Source organism: Heterocephalus glaber, unplaced genomic scaffold (genome assembly GCF_053883595.1).
Source record: "Heterocephalus glaber isolate CG9 unplaced genomic scaffold, H.glaber_assembly_v1.0 deba00001687, whole genome shotgun sequence".
In the NCBI taxonomy this organism is placed as follows: domain Eukaryota; kingdom Metazoa; phylum Chordata; class Mammalia; order Rodentia; family Bathyergidae; genus Heterocephalus; species Heterocephalus glaber.
The window spans coordinates 11523963-11548068 of NW_028258412.1; the positions used below are offsets into that span (position 1 = coordinate 11523963).

The following is a 24106-nucleotide window of genomic DNA, read 5'->3' on the forward strand; positions in this document are numbered from 1 at the left end:
ACACTGCTGAGACCCAGACAGGAGGCAGAAAGCCTCTCCCTGGGCTGGGTCAGTCTGGTTGTGTGTATCTGCTTAACACCAGTAAGTTTGGGTTGATTTGTTGGCTAGTTGGTTTGTGGGTTGGTTGGATGATATATTAGTTGCTGATTAAATGGTTGAGAAGTTGATTGACTGGTTCATTGATTAGTTGGTTGATCAGCTGATAATCAGTTGGTTCTTCAGTTATTTGACTGGGTGTTATTTGGCTAGTTGGATGATCAGTCCACTGATTGATTGGCTATATTGTTGATTAGATAGTTGTTCCACTGGCTGGCTACTTAACTGGCTGGTGAAATGTGTGAGTGACTAAGTGGTGATTGCATGTGGCAGTGCTTTAGAGGAGGCTCCAAGACATGATCGTAGGATGGAAAAGGCACCAAGCAGATGGTCTGAGACAGGAGGGAGATATCAGGTTCACTGAGGGATTTCAGCAAAAGTGAAGAGAGAAAATGTCACATCATTACTGTCACCTGAGCCTCTTCATCAGTTTCTGGAGTTGGGAGATGAGCCGATGCATAGGAGTATCCTGTGTAAAATGTGAAGTCCAATGCACGTGTCAAGGGCCCTCCCCTTTCCCCCCAGGCTTTAAGTACCTACTATTTTTTCTTCCTCCATGCAGACAGTCCAGCTCTTCAGTCTTCTGTCTACCTAAAGTGTCAGTGATGGATGGTGGTTTGGTGTGTGTATGACACCATCCTGTGGCAGGTGGTTTGAAGGAATGAGTTCTTAGAGGACCTGGTAGTTATATCCCATGAGCAATGCTTACTCTGGCCTAAAGATACTGCTATAGCTTTAATCCTCACAGTAACCTTCTTTTTTTCTTTTTCTTTTTCTTTTTCTTTTTTTTTTTTTTTTTGGTACCTAGGATAGAACTCAGGACCTTGTGCTTTTGAGGCAGGCAGTGGAACCACTGAGTTAAATCTCTGGCCCCTCACAGTAACCTTCTACACTCAGGCCTAGTGTAACCCCCACGTCTAAAATCAGGAACCTAGTGGTCCACATTCTGACAGGTGGAAGTGGGAGGGCAAGAGTCTCTCTCCCAAGTGTAAGCACCACACACAGCTAGGTTCACAAAAGTGTTGGAACCACTATGGGCTCCCCCTCCACAGCCTGCCATCCTCCAGACTCATAATCCCTGCTCCCTCCTTTGGGGTCCTGGTCCATAAGCATCACCCACTACCAGACCAGGTCAGAGCAGGCTGCAAGTGCCTCCAAATGCCCACACTGCACACAAGCCCAGGGGTCCCCAACTCACCGCCCTGCCTAACAAGCTCTCAACTTAGCTCTGACACTGTGATCTATTAATGTGAAGACTCCCAGCTGCAGGTACTCCATGTATTTGTTTGCAAGTTAATGACAAATACAAAATTGCCTTCCACCTTGGGACAGTTGGGGAAATCTGGAGAGCACCCTGGGATAGCCCTATAAATATTCCTTGAGGCTACTCCCACCATCTGCCATACCCTTTGTTATCAGAATGTAGGATCATTGTGCTTTTCTGCAGGACCGACTAGACAGGCATGGAGATGGGTATGATGGGCCTACAACTTGCCCAACCTGCCATCCAACAGAGCCCCTACCTGCCTCTCATTTCTCCCCCCAAAATTCAGCAAGTATTTATTGAGTGATCAGGCTAAACCAGGCACCGAGTTTGGAACCAAGGATACAGCAGTGACCAGACAGTCTCTGTTCCCAAGGACACATTTCTAATTCTCTCCCCCTCCAAATTTATTTTTTTCATTCCTCCTTCCCAAAGTAACATATCACACAGCAATAAATACAGTAGTACAGTCATGCAAAATTGTGAAGGAGGCACATTCCTGGTAGAGGAACAGAAAGTGCAAAGGACCACAGTTGGGAATTTGGGGATGTGCCTCAGAAACAGCAAGATCAGAAGGTGGAGCAATGAGGGAAGGGAGTGTGTTGGGTGGCAAAGTCAGAGAGGTCATGTAGAGGTCACAGAGATGTCATACAGGGTCTTGTGCGCTTTGTTCTTCAGCTACTGCAGCGTAACAATTACCACCAATGTTGTAGCTTAAAACAACATATATTCATCACCTTGCCATTTCTGAGGGTCAAGAGTGCCTGCCCGGCTTGGTGTGGGCCCTTTTTGGAGGCTCTGTCAAAGCTACAATCAAGGTGCAAGCTGGAGCTGAGGCCTCCTCTGAAAGCCCAGCTCAGGAAAGATCTGCTTCCAAATTAATTCTGTTGGCAGAATTCAGCTCCTCAAGGGTTGTCAGATTAAAGGGCTCAGTTCTTTGTTGGTTAAGCAGAGAATCCCTGATGTTTACCCTCACCAACATGGTCCTCCACCTGAGAATGTGAGCTGAGGATACAGTACAGAGAATCAACTAGCAACACAGTCCTTAGAATCTATGTACTATAATCATGGAAGTAACAACCCTTCACTTTGTGTCTTGGTAGGCTTTCCATTGGTGGGACAAAAATACCTGATATATACAACCTAAAGGAGGAATGGTTTATTTTGGCTCATGGTTTTAGGGTTTCATTCCATGATCAGCTGGCTCTATTGCTTTAGGCCTGTGTGCAATGCAGAAATATCATAGCAGAAGGGTATGCTGGAGGAAAGCTGTCACCTCACGGCCACCAGCAAGCAAAGGGAAAGGGAAAACACCCAAGAAGATATATTCCCTCAAAGGCAAGTCCCCAGTAATCCATTTCTTCCAGCGAGGCTCTCCCTTCTAATAGAACATTCAGGCATGAACTCATCAGTGGATTAATACGTTAAAAGATGTAGAAGTAGTCACTTTCCCATCACTGGGACAAAATATCCAACACCCACAACTTAAAGGAAGAGAAGTTTACTGTATTTGGCTCACAGTTTCCAGTGGGTTCAGTCCATGGTTGTCTGGCTCCAAGGCAGAAATGGCATGGCAGAGAAACACTGCTCACCCCATGGTAGCCGTAAGTCAGAGAGGAGGAGGAGCTAAGGACAAAAATACATTCTTCCAGGTCACACCCAGAGTGACCCACCTCCAGCCAGGCCCCACCTCCTAACAGTCCATTTAGCTACTGAATTCACCAATGAATGAATCCACTGGTGAATATAGCACCCATGTGATCCAGTCACCTTCCAAATACATGAGACTTCTGAAGGACACTTTAGATCTAAATCATAACAGGATAGTGCCCTCATGACCCAATTAAATCAAGTCCTCAATGCATGAGTCTTTGGGGGACACTTCATATTTAAACCATAATACCTCATTTAGAAGTGAGTCAGAGCTCCTGTGCATACTCAGTAGGAAAGAAACACATGATGTGAGTACCAGGAAGTAGGGATCACTGGGGACCATGTTCTAGTTTTCTCACCATGGGACTGTGCTAGAACACACTGGGCTTTCTGGTATACCTCCTCACAGTGTTACATTTTCTGATTAAGAGAATATGTAGGGACCAGGTTGGCTCATTACCTTCATCCTATTAATAAAGTTCTGTGAGTACTTTGGACACAAACCCATTCAATACCCCATGGATAAAGGGAAGAGCATCATTCTCTCATTCTACAGAGAAGAGGCAAGAGTGGGGATAATTTTCCCAAGGCCACTTGGCCATTAGTGAATGGGTTGGGTTGAACATGCAGGCCCCAGTCTGGATTTCCTTCTCCTACATCTAACTGTTCCCTTTCAGGAAATCAAGGTCTATAAATTCCATCTGCCATGGTGGGCCAGGCCAACACAAGTACCCAGGAATCCTGGCACTGGCTCCTAGGCTCACCTTCCTGCTAAAGAGGAAAGTGTCTTTTGGCTTGACACTCCACTTGCCATTTTCCAGTCGAATGGGCTTTAATCTTGCAAATAAAAGACACCTAAGCATCCCACCATCATGGGGAAAACAAAAGCTCAGTGTGGCCCAGGAAGGGAAGAACATACACAGGGCCAGCTTTCATGGACAGGAGTTCAAGTGACTGGGGCAGAGAATCCTCAGAGACTTGGGGGAGAAGAAGTGAGAGAGTGATCCCTGGGTCCAGCCTGGTAGCCTAGTCTTGAGTACCCACTGGGAAATGGTAGCTCATCTGGGCACATGGGAAGGACCCCTCCTACTTGCTTCCTACCATGTCAAGATCTGTTTGCCCTCACAGCCATGCCTTGTCCTGCCCTGGCTTGGTTCTGTAGCACAGGAGTCCTGACCCTGCAGGCTGTCTGGGGTCTACCAGATAGAGGCTCGGATGGGATTGGAGGTGCCGAAAAGGCAGGAGGCAGAGTATTGCTCTTTTCCCATTCAAGTACCAACCAGGTCCAACCCTGCTTAGATTCCAAGATCAGATGAGATTGGGCTCGTTCAGGGTGTTATAGCCATAGACAGTATTGCTCCTTTCCTTCTCTGACTTGGGCAATGTCTTAGTGCACTTTGTGCTGCTATAATAGAATAGCACAGGATATTTCATAACAAACAGGATTTTATTTCTTATAGTTCTGGAGCATGAGAAGTTCAAGGTACCAATATCTGGTGAGGGTCTTCTGCTGCATCATAACATGGCATAGGGGTATAAAGAAAAGGAGAAATGGATGGAGAGAAAGAAGGAAAAAGACAAAAAGAGACAATGAAGATAGCTCTCTTGGAACTTCAATTCCCACAAGAGTGAGATGTTTTTGGTGGGTTTTTTTCATTATGGGGGAACCCAGGACCTTTGCACTGAGCTATAGCCTTAGCCCTTTAAAAAATTTTTTCCATTTTTGAGACAGGGTCTTACTAACTTCCTAAGTTGGCCAGGCTGGGTTTGAACTTGAAGTCTTCCTGCCTCCATCTGGTAGAGTGCTGGAATCACAGGCCTGCACCAATACACCTAGCTATGCATGAGTCTTTATAAAAAGACTAGCCTGACCCTCCCACACCCCAGCTTCCTGTCTCATCACCTGATCTTTCCTCTCATATGCTCTCCTACCACAGTGTTACACACTATGATGTGATGCAGTCAAAGGGGCCCTCACCAGAGCAAGCACTGTGCTATTTGGACTTTTAGCCTCTAAAACTCTGAAGTAAACAAACCTCTTTTCTTTGTAGAGTACTCAGCCTCAAGTATTTTGTTATACCAGTGAAAAGCAGATTAATGCTGTGTTGATGAATAGTTTACTACTATGGGAAACTGGAACTCAATCCCACTGGGGTCTTTCTAAGAAGCATTGTGAACCCTGCCCAAGAATCAATCCACTGAAGGAAGAGGAAGAGGAAGTGGTGTCATTCATATATACATACATATATGAAAGAATCCAGGCACAAATTTTATCAGTGGTGGCGAACCTATGGCACACATGCTACAGCTAGCTGTTTTTTATCATTGAAAGCTCTAAAAGGTCCACCATCACTGAACTATATGATTCCATTTATATGAAATGCTTGAATAGACAAAAGTAATCTATGGTGATTACTTTTGGAGATCAGGATAGTTGTCTGGGAGTAAGATAGTATTGACTGGAAAGAAGCATAAAATGACCTTCTAGAGGATAGAAATCTTTATGCCTCGATTTGAGGGGTAGCTACACAATACTATATTCATAAATGCAAGAATTCAGTGGTACATTTGTGATTCTGTGTCTTTCATGTAAATTACACTTTAATTTTTAATCATAAAAACAAAGTAAAATGAACAAATAGCTCCATTCTTAAAAGTCCTGCTTTGAGCCCCCATTTGGTAGCTGAGGACAACTCTGCAGTTGGTATCTTCAGCTTCACTGGGGCAGAAGGTAAGGGAGGGCTGGAGCCAGGCTGAGCCTCTGAAGCTGCCAGTGCAGAAAAAACACTCACTCTCCCCAGTGAGTTATGATTAAGAATTTTCTTTCTGGCCTCCAAGTGTTTTACTGGCTCATCCATCAATCTGTCAGGAGAGCCGTCAAGGCAAGAGCAGCAGAAAACTAACAGTTCACACCCAAACAGCCTAAATAATTCAATGCCCGCCACTCCCTCTGGACCCTGAGAACACGAAACTAATTTTTTATTTATTTCTCAGGCTCTGCGGTTTGTTCTTATGGTTCCTTGAAGTGCAGAGGATGGGTACAGCACATCTGTGGGCCAAGATGGGACAAGCCAAGTTCACTAAAGCTGAGGCACCCTACCCTGATATCTGGAGCAGGTTGAAGGAGAAAAGGGCCCCATGCCAGTGGGTCCTTTTGAATAGGGAGGAGAAAGAACGTGCATTAGAGTTGCAAAACACATATTTCAGATTCTGTGGCTGGCTACTTCTTGGCTATTTGGTCATGTGCAAGTCATTCATTTCTCTGAGCCTCAGCTTCCCTATATATAAAAATGTGCAGGGTGATATGACACTTACATAGTACTTACAATGTGACCAGCTCTGCTGTAATTGCTCACATACATTAACTTGTTTAATACTCAAATGATCCCATGAGGAAGTTACATCATCATCCCCATTGTAGAGATGAAGCAGGTGAGGCCCAGGGCTCACCCAGATGAAGGAAATCACCCATCTCATAGGATGAGAATTAGGGAGTTAAAGCTTACAAGTCTCCAGACATCATGCTTGGTACACAGAAGGTACTCAATAAAGCATAGCCAATGCTGTTGCTATGAAAGTGTTGTTTCATTTGCATATAACAAACACATGAGCTTGATTGGCATTGTGTAACCACATATGGGGAAACTGAGGCAGAACCAGGTAAAATGGCCATACACACTTATACTAATGTCTTTGGATCCACCTCAGTTCCTTTGTGGAGGTATTAAGATTATATCTCTAAATCAACCAATAACAAATGCTGGCAGGGGTGTGGAGAGAAAGAAACCCTTCTCCATTGTTGGTGGGAGTGCAGACTGGTGCAACCACTGTGGAAATCCGTATGGAGATACCTCAAAGAACTAGGACTAGAGGTCCCATTTGACCCAGCTATTCCCCTACGTGGTGTCTTCCCCAAAGAATTAAAAGAATCATACCACAGAGATATATGTGCACCTATGTTTATAGTGGCACAGTTTGTAATAGCTAAAGTTTAGAAACAGCCCAAGTGCCCATCAACTAGAAACTGGATAAAGAAGATGTGGGTTTTTTTATAAAATGGAGTACTACTCAGCCATAAAGAACGAGAAACCAGAGTCATTTATAGCTAAATGGATGCATATTGAGGCCATACTCTTAAGTGAAATAAATAGGACACACATGTGTAAATACTGAATGGTTTCTCTAGTGTGAGAAACTGAAAGTGTAAATAAGGATGAAAATGATTAAAATAAATAATTGATAATTTGAAATAGGAAATGGTCCAAAGGTGGAGGGGTGGCGGGAGGGGAAGGGGAAAGGAAAAATTATGAGAAAGAAAAAAAATGGAAACAAAGTCTATGTAAATAGGGAAGGGTGGTGGGGGCGAAGGGCGCATAGGTAATGGGGGAAAAAATAAGAACTAAGATACATCATGTTCAGGTACAAACACCCAATGATAAATGTAAATGTATTGTATACCTGAAATGTACCAATTAATATATAAATAAAAAATGATTATATTTCTAGTTTAATAGATGTAATCTCCAAACACAGACTTTGATTCCAAAAGGAAGACTTGGATTCAGATTTTCTCTGCCACTCTCCAGTTGTGTGAGTAGAACAGTGTCCTTCATCTCAGCTTCCTTGCCTGTGAAACAGGATGAAGTAATCAGTTACATGGGGGTAAAGAGCAGGAGCGAGAGAGGGAGACAGAGAGAGAGAGAAAGAGAGAACCAGTAACAAGAATACACCCTCCTAGATCATGACCCCAGTGATTTGCTCCCACTGAGCAAGCCTCACCTCTGAAAACAAGACTTCTGGGGGACATTTTAGATGTAAATCATAATATTCCACCCCTGGCCCCCAAAAGGATTATGTCCATCTCATTGTGTAAGATATATTAGTTTATCTCTAAGAGTTGCCAAAGTCTAACAGTTCCAGCATTGCTAAAAAATTCAAGTACAAAGTCTCCTCTGACACTCAAGGCAAATTCTTAACTGTAAGCCCCTATAAAATTTTTTTTAAAAGTTAAATACTTCCACATACAATGGCACAGGGTAAACATTCCCATTCCAAAAGGGGACTAGACAGAAATTAGACCAAAGCAAGACTAAAACTCAGCAGGGCATACATTAAATCCTGTTGAGCTGGAAAAACATTTCTGAACAAAAAGTTTTTTCCTGTGGCTTTCAGACCTACAGACAAAGAGCCACTCCCAGCTCATACCCGCTCCCACACCTAAAACATGTCCTCCTTCATTGTCTTTTGTTCTCAGTAAATGTCTGTATCCTCAAGATGATATAATCCCTACTTTCCCACCATATGTAAATAAGATGAACTCCTGTGTACTTTTCTATCCAATCATGCAAACTAAATGTAACATCCTCAACCTATAAACTGATGTTAAGTGCCTTGCTTCTGTATCTACACCCCTCTTCCCTTGATCCATATAAACCCTATTCACTGCCAGCTCCAGGCTGCTTGCTTTGTGGAGAAATCCCTGATAATCCCACCAGTGTAATAAAGCTGTACACTTGCCTCCCACCTCCAGGTGCATTCTCGGTTCTTCTTGACCAGATCCTGTTGTAGCACTAAGAGCTGCAACACTGTGGACTGTAAGTCTGCCATTGCATTTGATGCATTGGCTGGGGAAATTGAACATTCTGATTGATTAAAATCACTGGTTGAAGCCCTCAAGGAGGGATTAGGGATGTCCCCAGGCCCCTGACGGGATGGTGCACCCTCAGAGATTCCTCTGAGTCTCCTAGAAGGACTGGAGATGAACTGCTCACTGCCTGAAGTATTCTGTACCCAGAAGGAGTGAGGACACTCATCTGGTTTAGTCCAATCTGGTCATCAGATAAGGTAAGACCCCAAGAACACCCTAGCTAATTAGTTTAACTACCTGCTAGCCTGAAAAGAGAGAATCCCTGGGAAGAGGGTTGTAATGTTTAACCTCTGAATGCCTGGAGAGTCCAGATGTGAATGAATGTAACCAGATACTGTCCTCAGTAACTGGTCCATGTGGCTCCACAGGAAAGAGAGGGGCAATCCCTCTTAGACATAAGGAGTCTGACTGAGTTCATTCTGCGATTTTGTGGATGCATCAAAGAAAGGCCAAGTGGGGGCTTTTGCAATGAAATAAATACCCCCTTAAGCCTGGATGGTCCTTAAAGTGGCTAAGAGGTCCATGGCCAGATGAACACTTGCTTGGTCCCTCCCTCAGGGTAGGGGCACCCATCCTTTGTCTGTTTGGGACTTTGAACAAGGGAACACCACACACACCTAGGGAGCTAGCTAGAGTGGGTTCGAGTCAGTCCGAGCCCACGGTGTCAAAATGTATGCTAAAAAATTGTAGGGAGGGCTATTCTGATAAGTAGGGTATGAAAATGAAACCCTGAAAGCTGTGCACCTTCTGTGAGATTGACTGGCCAAAAGTCTCCCCAGAATGGCCGCCAGAGGGGACTCTGAATACAGACATTGTCCGCCAAGTTAGGAAAGTTACTGAGACCGATAAAGGAGGCCACACCGACCAGTTTCCTTGTATAGACTCCTGGCTTAATCTTTGTTTAAACTAGCTACCATGGCTCCATGCTTGTGCCATAAAAAATCCAGGAGCCATTTTAGTTGTGCAAAAGAGCCACGCCAGTCCTGAAAACAATGGTGGGAGGAGCCTCCCTGCAGCTGGTTCAGAACAGCCCCAACCAAAGAGAATTTTTCTAGCCCTCACCAAGGACCCTTCCCAAGAAGAATCATACTTACCCCTGCCTTAGGTGCTACAACCACGAGCCACAGCACCACCACCTCCAACTCCTCCATGATCTACCTCTATTCCAACACCAGTGATGCCTGATTCTACCTCCCAGTCACCAGCATCACAGCACATCTTTCGGTGATGTCGCTGTACTCCATCTCCACCTCCAAGCCAGTAATGATGCCTGTTCCAGTTCCAGGTTCCACTCTGGCACTTCTGTTGCCAACACTGCCTGCCCCTCCAGTCCGATGGCAACCAACTTTTAACCTGATGCCCGGAACCATGCCTGTCCCTACTCAAATGACGCCACCCGATGCTGTCTCCATTGTTTTCAGCCCAACCAAACCTAGCCTCTGTCACATCACCTATGACATCAAGCCTGGTGGGTATTGTTTTTTCATCTCTGCTCCATTTGGTTTCTGATATAGAGTCAGGATCCTCACCACTCCCACCAGAGCCAGCAGAGGTTCCCCTCAGACATCGTCTCTGATCAGCCAAACAGTCTAAATCATCAGCTCACTTTCAAATGCCATTTCGTGAATATCACAGAATCCCTCCAGTACCTGGCCAACAATCCTTCAGATTATTGCCAACCTTTCAGCACCAACAACCTTCTAAACTGGAGAAACCACAATCCCTCTTACACTAAGAAGCCACAGAGGATGATAAAACTAATAACCATCTTCCAAACTTACCAGCCTACTTGGGATGTCAATAGCTCCTTGTGACCCTCTTCAACACAGAAGAATGATGTCAGATTCTTGATGGAGCCCAGGCCTGGATGGAGGCCCAAGCCCCTCCCACTACAGCCGACCTGTACCACTGGGTTGCTGAAGCACTGCCTAGGGGCTGACCAGATTGAAACCATAACACAGAGGGATGACTAGAAACCTTAAACTAGTATCAGAATGTCCTCTGAGTGGGACTCAAAAAGGATGGAAAAAGGCCTATAAACATGTCAAATGTAACAGCTATCACCGAAAAGTCAGATGAAAGCCCAGCTAAATTCTATGAGATTGTGTGAAACCTGCAAGGCTATACACCCTACGACCCTGAAGCCCAATAACATCAGCAAATGATTAACACAGCCTTCATTGCTCAGTCAGCCAATGATATTTGAAGAAAGATCCAAAAGACTGAGGGCTTTGTAGGCATAAATGCAACCCAGTGTTCAGATTGCCCGAAAGGTTTTTGTAAACAGAGAAAGAGAAGAAAAGAGAAAACAATGACATGCAAGCTGAAAGCTTTTCAAGTCATTCAACTTGGCATTTTGCTCCTGATTTTCACTGTAGATCTGGCTAAAAGCTTCCAGCAATACCTATGCAACATCCAGATTATTATCTGCCTTGACATTTCCTCCACTAGATTAAATGTTCCAACTTTTTTTTTTTTTTTTGGTACTGGGGATTGAATTTAGGTCCTTGCGCTTGCGCAGCAGGCAGTGAAACCACTGAGCTAAATCCCAGGCCCTGCTCCATCATTTTTAAATGTAGCTCACACAAAATCTTAGAACATGGGGAAAACGTAGGCAAGTTCCTTGCCAAAATGTAACACGCAGGTACCCTAGTCCAAATTCTAATAGAATCCTCATTTCCAACTGAAACTTCATGATCATGACCTTTACTGTCCACATTCCTTTCAGTATTCAATCTTTCTGAGTTCTGACCATAATCTCTCATCAGTCTCTGCCTACAGCATTCAAAGACTTCTCTATCCAGCATCTTCAAACCTTTCCAAACCTCTCCCACAAACCAGTTCCAAAGGCTTCTAAACCACATGGCAAGGTACAGTCATAGCAACAACCCTATTTGTCTGGTATCAAAATCTGTATTAGTCATTTTACTATCCCTAAGAGAGAATACCCAACACCTACAACTTAAAGGAAAGGTTTATTTTGGCTCACAGTTTCAGTGAGTTCCATTCATGGTTGGCCAGCTCCAAGGCAGAAGTGGCATGGTGGAAAGGCATGGCAGAGGAAAGCAGCTCACCTCATGGTAGACAGGAAGCAAAGAGAGGAAGAGAGGAGCCAGGGACAAGAATTCACCCTTCCAGGTCATGCCCCCATTGGTCCATCATTCTGACCAGGTCCCATCTCCAAACACAAGACTTTGGGAAACATTTTAGACCTAAATCACAACAAATACCCAGATGTATCTGTACACAACACAGTGCTAAGCTAATGAATCAGTTAGCTTCCTGCCAGACAGGTCTCACTCAAGAGTACTCAGAGAGGAACTGTCTGCCTAGTTACCCTGAGCATTGTGGGAGCAAATCCTCAAAATAATGCTAGTTATAATGTTTGTTGTTGTTGTTGTTGTTGTTTTGGGGGGGTTGTTGTTGCTTTATTTTGGTACTAGAGATCAAACTCGGGACCTTGCACTTTCAAGGTAGGTGCTAGAACCACTGAGCTAAATCCCCGGCCCAATTCTAGTTATAATGTAAGAGACAAGATGCCTCAATTGGAGGACCATTCCACTGACGATTCTCAGATGGTAAAATCTCATTGGCCAGGTTGTCTTAGAAGGGAATATGGTGGGTGTGGGAGGAGGAAGGAGACAAGTATATTTCTAGTTCAAATGTGATCATAGGCAAATCTGGGCTCTTAGCCTTGGTTTCCTCTTTATATAAAAAGAGGGGATCTAGAACACTTGACTTCTAAGAATCTTCATGCTGTGATGTTATTTCTATATACAACTGTCTTTGATGAGATCCAGAACAGAAATCCAAATGGAATGAAGAAGGTCTGGGGCTTCATCAACAGATGGATGGATAATGAAATTGTATTTATACACAATGGAGCACTACTCTGCCATAAAGAAGAGTAAACTTGAGTCACTCATAGGTAAATGGATGCACCTTGCAACCATACATTAAGTGAAACAAATCAGACACACAAAATTAAATATCACAAGGTTTTTCTTGTATGAGAAACTCCAAATACAAACAAAATAAATGATAGACAATAGGAAGTAGGGGGATCTTTTCCAAAAGGGAAAGGGATCAAGAGTTGAAGGGAGAAAGGAACGAGGGAAAGGAAAGGGGATGGGGAAAAAAACCCAATATACCAATACCCCACAATGAACTTAATCATTGTTTGAGGCAAACATGAACTAATAAAAAACAGAAACTGTTTTTCTAAAAATGAAGAAAGGAAGAGAGAAAGCCTGCCTTGACCACGGATATGCTTCAGCACCTCAGACAACCCCAGCTCCATGCAGCTGGGCATCCCAAGAGCAATGTTTTCAGCTATGTGAAGGCAGATGTACTCATGAGGGACATTCCCACTGACCGGTGGGGCTGGGTGGTTGTGGGGATTTTCCTGTACATTGGACAATATTTAGGAGCATCCTTGGCTTCTGCCGCTAGATACTAACAGCACTCCATACCACCCTCAAAATGTTTCCGGACATGGAGAGATGTCCCCAAAGGGTGGGGACAAAAATCATCTCCAGAACCACCAACTTGAACAAACAGTTCTCCCTGGAGTTGTGCGGTGTGTGCTTGAGACCACCATCAGAGTCCCAGGCCTGAAGCCCCAGTCCTTCTGAATTTAAAGAGTCCAGGGACTGTTTCTAAAAGTAAACAAGTAAAAAATAAATAAGCAAAATAATTACAGCCTACAATAAGTGCTGTTAAATAATAAAAGGGTAATGTTATTTTAAAAAAGAAACTGCAAGACTATGCATCACCTTAAACCGAGATGTTGGGAAGGGCCTCTTCAAAGAGGTGAGAACTGGACTGGAAAGTGAAGGTCAAGAAGGGACTGCTTGTAGGAAAATGAGGGAAAGTGCATTCCAGGACAAAGAAATACAAAGTCTCTGCTATGAAGAGTGTTTATTGTGTTTGAGGAATAGTGAAGTAAGTGTGGCCTCCAGCAGAGTGAGGGAGAGAGATGATCAGAAAGAGATGAGATAGTCTTCTTGTCTTTAGTGAGTTTCTTAACTATAAATATTAAACAGAAAGAGATGAGGACAGAGAGGGGTCAGCTCTGGTCACTCAGCATCTTGGCAAACAGGTTGTGTCTTCAACTGAATCCTTGGAGAAGACTTGAGGCACTAGAGGAAGGCTCCCCTTGTGTTATGTAATGTGTGTCCTCGTAGCAAAGCTGCACACCAACCCCCACACCTGCAGCTGAAGGTGAGGCCAGTCTCAGTCAGGCTGCTCAGAAAATTAACCAGGTTTGTGCAGCTTAGGAAAAATTTTCATATTTCTAACCCAAGGTCAAGACCAAGGACATGTGGCACATTTTATAGCATCCCTTTAGACCTTTATAGGTCTGCCCTCCCTTAAGCACATGTCTTACCCCAGGATACTATGGTGTTATTAAGTTTTGAGAGCTTAGTAAGCTCTCAAAAGCTTTTATGGCTTAGTAAGATGGCAGGATGTGGCAGGGTAGCGATTTCCTGAGGATTTATGGCCACATAATTTAGTTTTCCTGCTTGTATTGTCTCTTCTTTCTTCCTCCAAGAGTCCCTCAGAAGTCAGTGACTTCAACACTTAAAGATTGGCCCTGACCTTCCCCTCCTAAGGGCACCTCCTTCATTCTTGAGTGGAGCACTGGGGGGCAGTGAGGACTTCTGAGGAGTCCCCAAAGCCCCCATAGTGAAAAGCAATCCTAGCCACTTGGTTGTTCTTAAAGGCATATCTTCATTCATGTCTGCCTGGGGAAATAAATGATATCTTTAGAGGAAGCCAACAGCTTGATTACCAGTGAATTTCAATGAAGAAATGAACAAGCTTCAGACCTTGACAAGGGAAATGGGAATTAAACTCCAGGAAAGGGAATTAAAATAGTAGCTGGAAAGCTCTGGAATCAAACAGAGCTAAGTTCAAGTCCCAGATTTTTCACTTATCTGTGAGTCCCTAGGTGATTGATTGTACCTTTCTAAGCTTGAGATTCATTTGAGATTCATCCTTTATAAAATGTGAAATAATAATAACAACACTGATTCCAGATGATTCCAGAGAACTAAATAAGATTCATAGAACATAAGCTTCATGAGAGCTAGCCCTGAGATTGTTTTATCACTATAATCACATATCTTTCTTATATAGATGGTTAATGATGTCATGACTGAGTGAATGAATAAAGGATAAGCTAAAGGAAAGGAAATGCTTGTTACATAGTAAGATAGTTCAGAAACACTGTTACCAGTGATAACATGAAAATTGGATGCTGTATCTAGCCTATGTGCTGATCTAGACAAGATTTCCAGGCATAGTGTTGAGGATGACTCCTGCTTGTTTTGCTGCTCATAGTAATGTGCAAAGGCAAGAGATAAACTAAAGAAACAACTGTTAAATCAAAAGAAGCCAAGACTTATTAGCTTTGACAATTGTTTGTGTCTCCAGATGACAAATGATGCTAAAAGTAAGAAACACCTCTACACAAATATCAATCAGGGCTTTGTCAGGAGATAGAGGATAAGGATGAAGTTGAAGATGTGACTGATGAAGATGAGTATTTATTAATACTCTACAAGGCCCTAGGATGGTGCTTCTGATAACCAGTCAACCAAAACATACAGCTTTCAATAATTTGAAGGGTAATGTGTTTCAGCAGCTTTGGGATTTTCAGAGAGGCCCAAGACAGAGAAGAGCTTAAATCCATAAGATTCATGCATGTGGCTTTCTAATAGAATGAACTCCCAATAAGATTCACAAAAGACCCACACCATTTTTAAGAGAAACATATTGGCAGAAACACAGCTGGCCTAGATTGAAAGAGACAGAAACTACCCAGATGGGAAGAGGACTTTAAACTTATATGCCTCTATAAAAAGAACATTGGCTAAGAAAGCATCTCACATATAGGCTATTTTTGTGGAGAGGGAAGGTTGGTTGTATGAAACCAAGAGTTCAGAGACAGGTGCCAAGACTGCTAGAGAGTTATTCTCAGGCCTTAAGTAGTATAGTTTTTTTTTTTAATCTACCAGCTTCTGCCCTGATGTACTTCAGTACTGGTATGGACCAGTACTCTCTATGCTCCTCTATCTCCCATTCATGAGCAGGGACATCTACCAGCTACCCTATCCTGCACCTCTACTGTAAGTTAAGTGTAACCTAAATCTAACCTACTTAGATTATGACATTTTTACTTTGCGCTGATGCTGCAACAGGATGCAACTTTGGGGGACTTTTGGAAAGACGAATGTATTTTGCACGTGACAGAGATGTGAATCATTGGGAAGCAGGGGACAAACTGTGCTAGACACCCTCCCAAGTGGTCCTGTGTAGTCCTCTCACACGGAACAGAACAGACCTGGGTAACCACTGAGACTCTGCAGGAGTGACAGCACGTGACTTCGCAGGCTGTCACTGTTTAAATTACAGTTTCTACCTTACTCTTTCTTGAATCACCCTTGGAGAAATTCCAGACATTGTGAGATGTCCCCAAAGGGTGTAGACAAAAATTATCTCTAAACAACCTGACAACCTAAACAAACAGCTCTCCCTGGAGTGTGAGAATGTGGAAGAAATCCAAGTACACATGGCGAGGACCTGAAGTCTTCTGCCAACAGCCAGTATGGACCTACCAGCGATGTGAATGAGCCTTGTTGGAAGCTGATTTTCCAGCCCCTGTGAAGTTCCTGGGTTCAATCCTCACACCACTAGGTAAGTATAATTAATTAAAGTGTGAGGGACTGAAATGTCATGGTCCCCCAGAATTCCAGGAGTGTGGAATTAAGATTACTAACTAGATGCCAAGAAACACTCCCATCAATCTTCAGCCTGAGAAATATGGACCACAGCCTCAGAGACGCACATCCCCAGGGGAATCTTGTCAACATGCAGCTGTATGAGTTCCATGCCATGGAGGTTCTCATCCCTGTAGCTTTTGGCCACTCAGCTCGTATAAGGTAAGTAATAAATATTCAGTGAGATTATCTGCAAGTGAACAAAATTTGCCCAGATACAAATATTTAACTGCAAAACTTTAAATCAAGAAAATTCACCTTTTAAGTTTAATTTCTTGAATTAGAAAAGAAACACAGTGAAGCAGTGGGGAAGACATTAGTTGGGAAAGCTAACCATCCTGACCTCCCCTTCCACCGCTAATCCATGAAGTACTGACACCAAATGTAGCTGGAGGGGTCCCAGTGACCAAACCCAGTCTGCACTCCTCTGTGCATTCTATTGGTTACAGATGGTGACATATGACACTGTTGCAGACACTCGGATGGCAAGAGGTCTTGCAAAGACTTCTGGGACAAGACCAAACTCTCTTCCTCACTGGCTTTGGGCCTGAGAAGACACAGGATGGGAGCCCTCATGAAGTTGTTCAGATGTGGAGGAAGAATGGGAGGAAAGGAGGACTTCCCAGTGGAGGTGGGATGACCCGGGTCTTGACAATAAATCTAGTGGTCAAAAAAGGTAGGGAGAAAGCACTCCTAAAGAGAGACAGCATGAGCAAAATCTGGGAGGAGTCAGAGAGCAGAGAGGGTTTCATGGAGAGCACAGAGAAAAGACCAGGAGGGAAGAGGGCATTGGAGGTATGATGGGAGAGAAGACCAGAGCATCTGAGACCTGATGACAAAGGGCATCCTGAGCCATGCAGGTGAGTTTTTACTTTACTCTCAGGAGGGACCCAGTCAGCTTTGCTCTGGAGAAAGACAACTCTGGCCACTCCTTGGTGGAAGGACTGGAGAAGTCTTAAATGATTTAGGTTCATATTAAATAGTCTTCAAGACCTCAGATAATGAAAGTCAGAACTTTGTGGGTGAGGCCCATAGACAGGCTTGAGGCCAGAAATCTGGAGATACAATTTATTTGTATTGAAGTCTTCAGTGATCCTATCACGCACAACATGTTTGGATGTGCCTTAGTTTGAGTTCTCCCAGAAGCAGATCCCAAGACAAAGACTTGGGTGCAGTAATTTAGGTAGGAGGTGATCTTAATAAACACTTGTAGGAGTGGGAAAATGAGGGAGGGAAGAGATGGGAAACAATAGATAGGGTATTGTGAGGAGGTCATTACCTGGGCATCTGAGCCTCAATCCCACTGGAGGATTCTGGGAGACATGCTCAGAGTTGTCTCACCTGGCAGGTGAGGGAGCTGGGATATTTGTGCACTGACTACAATCCTTTGTTGGTTTTAGAGCTGCTCCCCACCCTCCAGTACCTCTGACAGGTCCACTGCAGGCTCACCCTGCTATGGCTGATGAATCATTCCTGGCAAGGAAGAGAAAGAGAAGAGAGGGAAGGAAACAAGGATGGAAGGATAAAGAAAAGGGTATAAGGAGGGAAAGAAAGAGGGATAACAAGGGGAAAGGGAATATTTGCTGAGCACCTGTTATTTACCAGGCACTATAACAAGAACCTTCGTGTCTCTTATTTAAACTTTACTCTCATGCTATGAGAAAGATCTGATGGTGCCATCTTCCAGATAAGAAATAGAGGCATTAAAGGCCAGGGATTGAGCTCAGTGGTTCTGCCGCCTGCCTCACAAGCGCATGGTCCCAAGTTCAATCCCCAGTACCAAAAAAAAAAAAGAAAAGAAAAGAAAGAACTCGAGGCATAAGGCAACAAATAGATCCTAAATTGAAACTCGGACTTCATGATCCAAATTCCACAGAATTTGCCCCTTGGGTTTGGCATATCTGGATAGGTAGGCCCCCAGCTTCAGTCCCCTGATTCTGTGACACTCAGCTGGTAGAAGCAGGTGAGTTCTGGCATACCTGTTGACCCTTCAAGAATCATGTATGCTAAGGATTTGTGCTTATTTGGAAAAAACGTGCAGGTGGATGGTGCTGCATGAAGACATCTGTAGGTGTGAATAACTCAGAGGCAGCCACATTATTCAGGTTCAGTGAAACTCATGGGAGCAAGAGTCCAGATTCATCCCCTCACCATTCATCATAGTCCCACTGGAGAGTGGAGGAGCAGACTAAGGACCAAACAGGAAGGAATATGCCCAAAGTCAGAACAAATGAAAGTACCTGAAGTGGGTCCAAACTAGGTCCAGCTGGTGGCAAAACCTGGGATCTTCCAATGACCCTCTACATTCATGCATTCATTAAAACAATCTGTTGAGCATCTCCTATGTGCGGGTCACCTTACTTGTATTATTTAAAGTCTCCTGGACAGCTCTAAAAATCCACCCAGAAGACTGAGACTCAGGAGAAGAGAGTTATCCACATAACTAGTGAGTGTCACAAGTACATTCAAACCCAGCTCTGTCTGGATTTAAAGCTGGGTTTTTTCAGCCACAGTCTACAAGGGGTGATCTAAAAATACAGTAAATATTTAAATTTTACAAAATCGTATTACAGCAAAAGACACTTTACCAAGAATGATGGGATAAGAGTATTTGAATAAAATGGGAGTGGTTTCATTATTTTGAGGGGGATTAATGGCAACGTGTGTTTTACTGTAATACAATAGTAATTTAAACATTCATCATATTTTGATTACACTTTATTGATCAAACATTTATATCAATTTCCATCAAATAAAAACATTATGGTGTATCCTCATCCATCTTATTCACCAGATCTGGCATAATAGAACTTCCGGCTCTTCCCCAAGTCAAAATGACCATGAAAGTTAACCGTTTGGAATCAGTTCAGGACCCTGAGGCAGCCACGACAGCCCAAGTGAAGACACTCGTGAAAGAAGACTTTCAGAACTGCTTCAAAAGTGGTGAAAATAATGGGATAAGTGTACAAAAGGAAAAGGGAAGTATTTGAGAGGGATTCATGGCAATGTGTCTTACTGCAACAATTTCTTAACATTTAAACATTAATTATATGTTTTGATGATACCGCCTATGGTCTTTCATTTCTTCAACAATCCTTCATTAATAAATCAAGCAAATCTCTATTTCTCCAATGCCCACTTCCTACCAGCTTCCTGCACATATCTTCTGGGTGCCTCCTGTGTGGTGGGGGAGGGAAGGCAAAGGCACACAAACCTCACACAGAACCTTGGGAGATGTAATCTGGAAGAGATCAGAAAACAAAGAGTTCTGTAAGTTGAAAGATCACTTCCAGCTGGAAAAACTGAGGCAGGCTTCCAGGAAGAAGTGTCTGGGCTGGGCCTTGAAGAGTGAATAGGAGCCCCCCACAGTGACACCAGAGAGAAAAGCATTCCAAGCAAAAGAACCAGCACAAGAACAAACATGAGGGTCGGCAGTGAAAACAAGGAACAGACAGGCTAGGCTGGAGGGTAAGAAAAAGAGAAGAAAAGGGAAGGAGGTTAGATAGGGGGGCTGAGGACTGATCCCATAGGATCTTTGGTGCCAGACTCATGGAGTCTGAACCTCATTTCATTGGCGGACTGCAGCCATTGGGGGCTACAGCACTAGAAGCTGGAGAGTAGCTGGCATTTCTGATTCTCTCACAGGGAACCCAATACAGATTCCAGCAGAGGAATCTATCACGGGAATCTTCTTGTGATGCTGCTGCAACCGTCCACACATAGGACCTGACCAGCACCATGAGACGGAAAAGGTAGGCTGTCAGTGAAGACACTACTAAGCTGGAACCAAGTGACTGCTGCTTACCTCCCTCCCCATGGAGTCTGGCCTCCCAGCTCGATATGCACAGGTCAGGCAGGGCTGCCTTAAGAATTTCCCGCCTTCCCCTAACCTAGGAAGTCCCAGCACCAGGGCACCCGACATGCCCTCAACTGTAAAATGGGAATAGTAACACCCACTATTGTAGTCAGGCTTTGCAAGGTAATAGATTTAATATAGGACACATAATTTACAGGATTATTTTATAACATTCACCTGGTAATTCAAATGCAGAGGAGTACAAGAGAGCTGCCCACACACTAGAGACCCAAAGAATCCAGCTGAGGACCTGGATCCCACAGCAGTGTCCCACACATGTCCAGCCAGAGGCTAAGAGTCCCCAGCAATGTCTCATGCACGTCTGTATGGAGGATCTGCACCGGGAAGGCCCAAAGCCCAGTGGGGGAAGCTAGAAAGTCTGTGCTGGCAGGGGAAGGGTCTGTGCCACCGGGCTGAGAGATCTGCACTGGAGCCAGGAAGCAACACTCAAGGCAAACACCAGAGCTCCCTCACAGCAGCCATCCCTGGTGACAGTGGGGACCTGAGCCCCTCTGACAATGAAAACACCCAAGTTCATATCAGGAAAACCACCCTCGGCAAGCTTCTCCAGGAAAATCAACAGCATAAATCTTCCTCTCCAGTTCTCCTTTCATGCTGTCAGCAACAATCCTCAGGTGGCTCTTTCATGCCCAGAACCACGCTGACTCATTTCAGCTGGGCGATCCAAGTTGACCATTAGTTAATCCACCATGGCCCCCTTGGCTTTCCACATTTATCATCATTGCCCTAGTCATTATCAGTATTGTAGGGAACCTTTGGTATCACACATTTTACAACAGGCACTTTTCATTATTTTTCAAAAGTTTGTTGAACACCTACTGTGTGCCAGGAGCTAGGGCTATATGAGTAAAAAGACCGTAAGTCTCAGATCTTGTAGAGTTAAAAGCCTGGAGGCAGGACAGAGGATTGGACAAATGGGATTCAGTAAAGTGTGAGGTGATGAGGGACCCCCTGGAGAGATCAGGAAAGACTTCCTCAAGGATGAATCCACTTCAGCCAGGCCAAAAGGGGGACTGTGTTCCTGGCGAAGGGACACTCCAGCATATGTGAACTCCTGGAGGTGACGCCAGGCAGAGCTGCTGGAGAAAGTGAAACACTGTTTGCCTGAATCGGGGACTGGGATAGAGGTGCAGAGGAGGCAAGAGCTGAGCTGGAGTGCTCAGGAGGGGCCAGATCACAAAGGACCTTGGGGAACATTATTAGAAGTTTGGGATTTAGCCAGGGTCACAGAAGGGAAAGACAGAAGAGAGTCAGATGTGGACTCTAGGAGGACCAGACTGGCTGCAGGGTGCAGTGTGGACTGCAGGGACAAGAGAGGAACCAGGGTGGTGAGTACAAGGTGAAGAGCAAAGATGTGTCGGGCACGCAGGGTTTGATCCCTCTGCCAGCAGCCAGTTGGGGACAATCAAGTTCATGCCGTGATGGTTTTCAGAAACAACCACACGCTACGAGGAGCAGCATTTGGGGCTTTGGGCTTATGTCCATTCTCTAGTAAACCCCACCACCACCTGGACTCTGCCGAGGCTGGGGAGTGGACCAAAGGGACAGGCTGGCCCAGGTCACCCAATGCCAGCCACATGGCCGGAGGACAATTACACTTTTTCATCAATCCCCCAAGACAAGGGGACCCTGAGGCAGCTGCAGCTGGAGGTGCCCCTGCCTTAATGGGTAGCGTGTGTGAAGAGCCGAGTTCCTTTTGTCTTGATGGATCTAATTAGAGAAGCAGCGAATGCACTAATGGACTGGCCCCGCAGAACAAGGTCACAGCCAGATGCCTGGGCCCCGGCACAAAGCAGAGAAGTCTAGTCGTCTTGGTTAAGAGACCCAGGGAGAAGTACAGTGGGGGGCCATTGGACGCTGTAACCTGGACAGATCAGATACCCAGGGACACAAGAATGACACCGTGTCAGAATTCCCCAGGATCCGCTGAGTATTTCTGGAGCTCCTGTTTAGTAAGTGCCAGGCACAGTGCTGTGAAGGAGACAGGCTTTTCCCCACTCTCTAGAGACTGTAGTCTGGTGAAGGGGACCAATTCTAGCCCAGTGATCACACATGAGAGAAAATCATCAAGGCGGGGCAGCAGGAGGGAAGTCCAGGGCTGTGAGAAGCTTTAAGAGCTGACTGAGCCTTTATCTCACCCATATACTAATTCATTTCAGAATGACAGCTACCCCATGACACAGGTTGCCTTATTGTCTGTCCCATTTTGCAGATGAGGAAACTAAGGCCCAGAAAGGAGAAGTGAGCTGGGATTTGAAGCAGGTGCTCCATGAGGAGGAAAGGGGCTTTAGTGGTGGTGCAGCTGTCAGCTGACAGGGAAGCTGGAGGGCAAAAATGTATAGTGGAGTACAGGGGCCAACAAATGGTCCCATTAGGGACATGTGTCTTGATTTGGAGAGCAACCAGGAGCCACGGAGGGGATTTCAGGTGGGGGAAGGGAGTGATAACTTTGATTCTTCCTCCTCACTCCCCACTCAGGCAGCGGGTCAGGAATGGAGCATGCATTTGACAGATGAGGATCCCAAGGCCAACCAAGGACATAGGCTGACTCCAGTGATAACCAGGCGATCCCAAGATAGAGTGGGGGCATGATGGCAGCTCTCCATAGGGCACTCCTGCTCCGGGATTCTCCAGAGGGCAGAGGCTTAGAAATCAACCACAAGCCCCCCAACTGAGTGGCTTTGGCCCCTCTAGGATTCCACTCCCTTTCTGTAAAATGGAGACATAGGATAGTCATAAAAACCACCCTAGTTCTGACAGGCAAAGATCACACAACTTCTTCCTTTCTCTTTCTCTGTTTCCTTCCCTCTGATCATGTACCAAGTTCCTCCAAGTGCGGGCATGGTGCCAGTGCCAGCCATGACACAAGAAGACTGTGGACCATCATTGTGAAGGTTGTGGACACAGTGGGTACCCGGCACCTGTCACACTCCCTCAGGACATCTGCCTCACGTTCCCACCCTATGCCACTGGCTCTATCCACTGTGGCCCCAACTGCCTTCCATCTCTGGGCAAGCATTTTCCCCTCATGAAAACAGATGGAGCCACTTAGAAGGAAACACAGCCCAGGCCCTGCCCCGGAGCTCACAGCTCCGGGGTGGGAAGAAAGCCAGAGCTAATTCCAACACCAGCTGCCTCCCCAGGGCTCCAGCCTTTGAGGCCAGCTGCCCTGGAGGCTTTGTCTGCCTCTCCACAGCCTGTGGGGAGCTCAGATTTAATTTCCTTCAACTCCAATTGCTCTAAGCCTGGCTTCTCCTTCTGCTTGCATAGACCTGCCTCCCTAGCAAGCACACAGAGCAGCCATGACCAGCTCTCCCTCCATGCACCCCAGAGGGTGGGCAAGGCCTCTGTGCCCCCAGACTTCCATGCACCCCAGGTTGGAGGAACCCAAGGGCTCCATTGTCCACATCCATCCCAGTCTAGAATTAGCACTGATCAAAATACAATTTGGGATGGCAGTTGATGGACAATTTTTTAACATTTTAAAATGAGCAGGGTCCTCCACACAGTCATCATTTCTAGAAATTCATCTTAGAGAAACATCTGCTCAAGCACATAGCCAAGTATATATCTGTAACTGAAAAATCCAAGAACCTTTGGACACTGTGTTTCCATCATAAATGTGGAGCCAATACTACTGGCTTGGGAACAACAACCACTCTCCTCCAATGCAGGGCTATTTACAGTGCACACCCAATTGGGCAGGCCCTGTGGGAGAGGTCTCCCCAAAGACTATCAGTTCATCTGACTGGAGGTGCTGCCCTGGGGTCCCCAACCAGTGTTAT

At 45.0% G+C, this 24106-nt stretch overlaps 1 protein-coding gene across 4 annotated transcripts in view; it reads right to left on the bottom strand.

The window, feature by feature from the left end:
* Cmklr1 (chemerin chemokine-like receptor 1) overlaps positions 1-24106 on the bottom strand; it is a 185699-nt gene that overhangs the window by 80579 nt on the left and 81014 nt on the right. For 2 of the 4 annotated variants that reach the window (XR_015446285.1, XR_015446286.1), the window contains exon 6: positions 7649-19685. The exons of the other annotated variants lie outside the window; for them this stretch is intronic. The gene's annotated coding sequence lies outside the window, so the exon portion shown is untranslated. Of the gene's footprint in view, positions 1-7648; positions 19686-24106 lie in introns of those variants that run through there. 4 annotated transcript variants of the gene reach the window in all.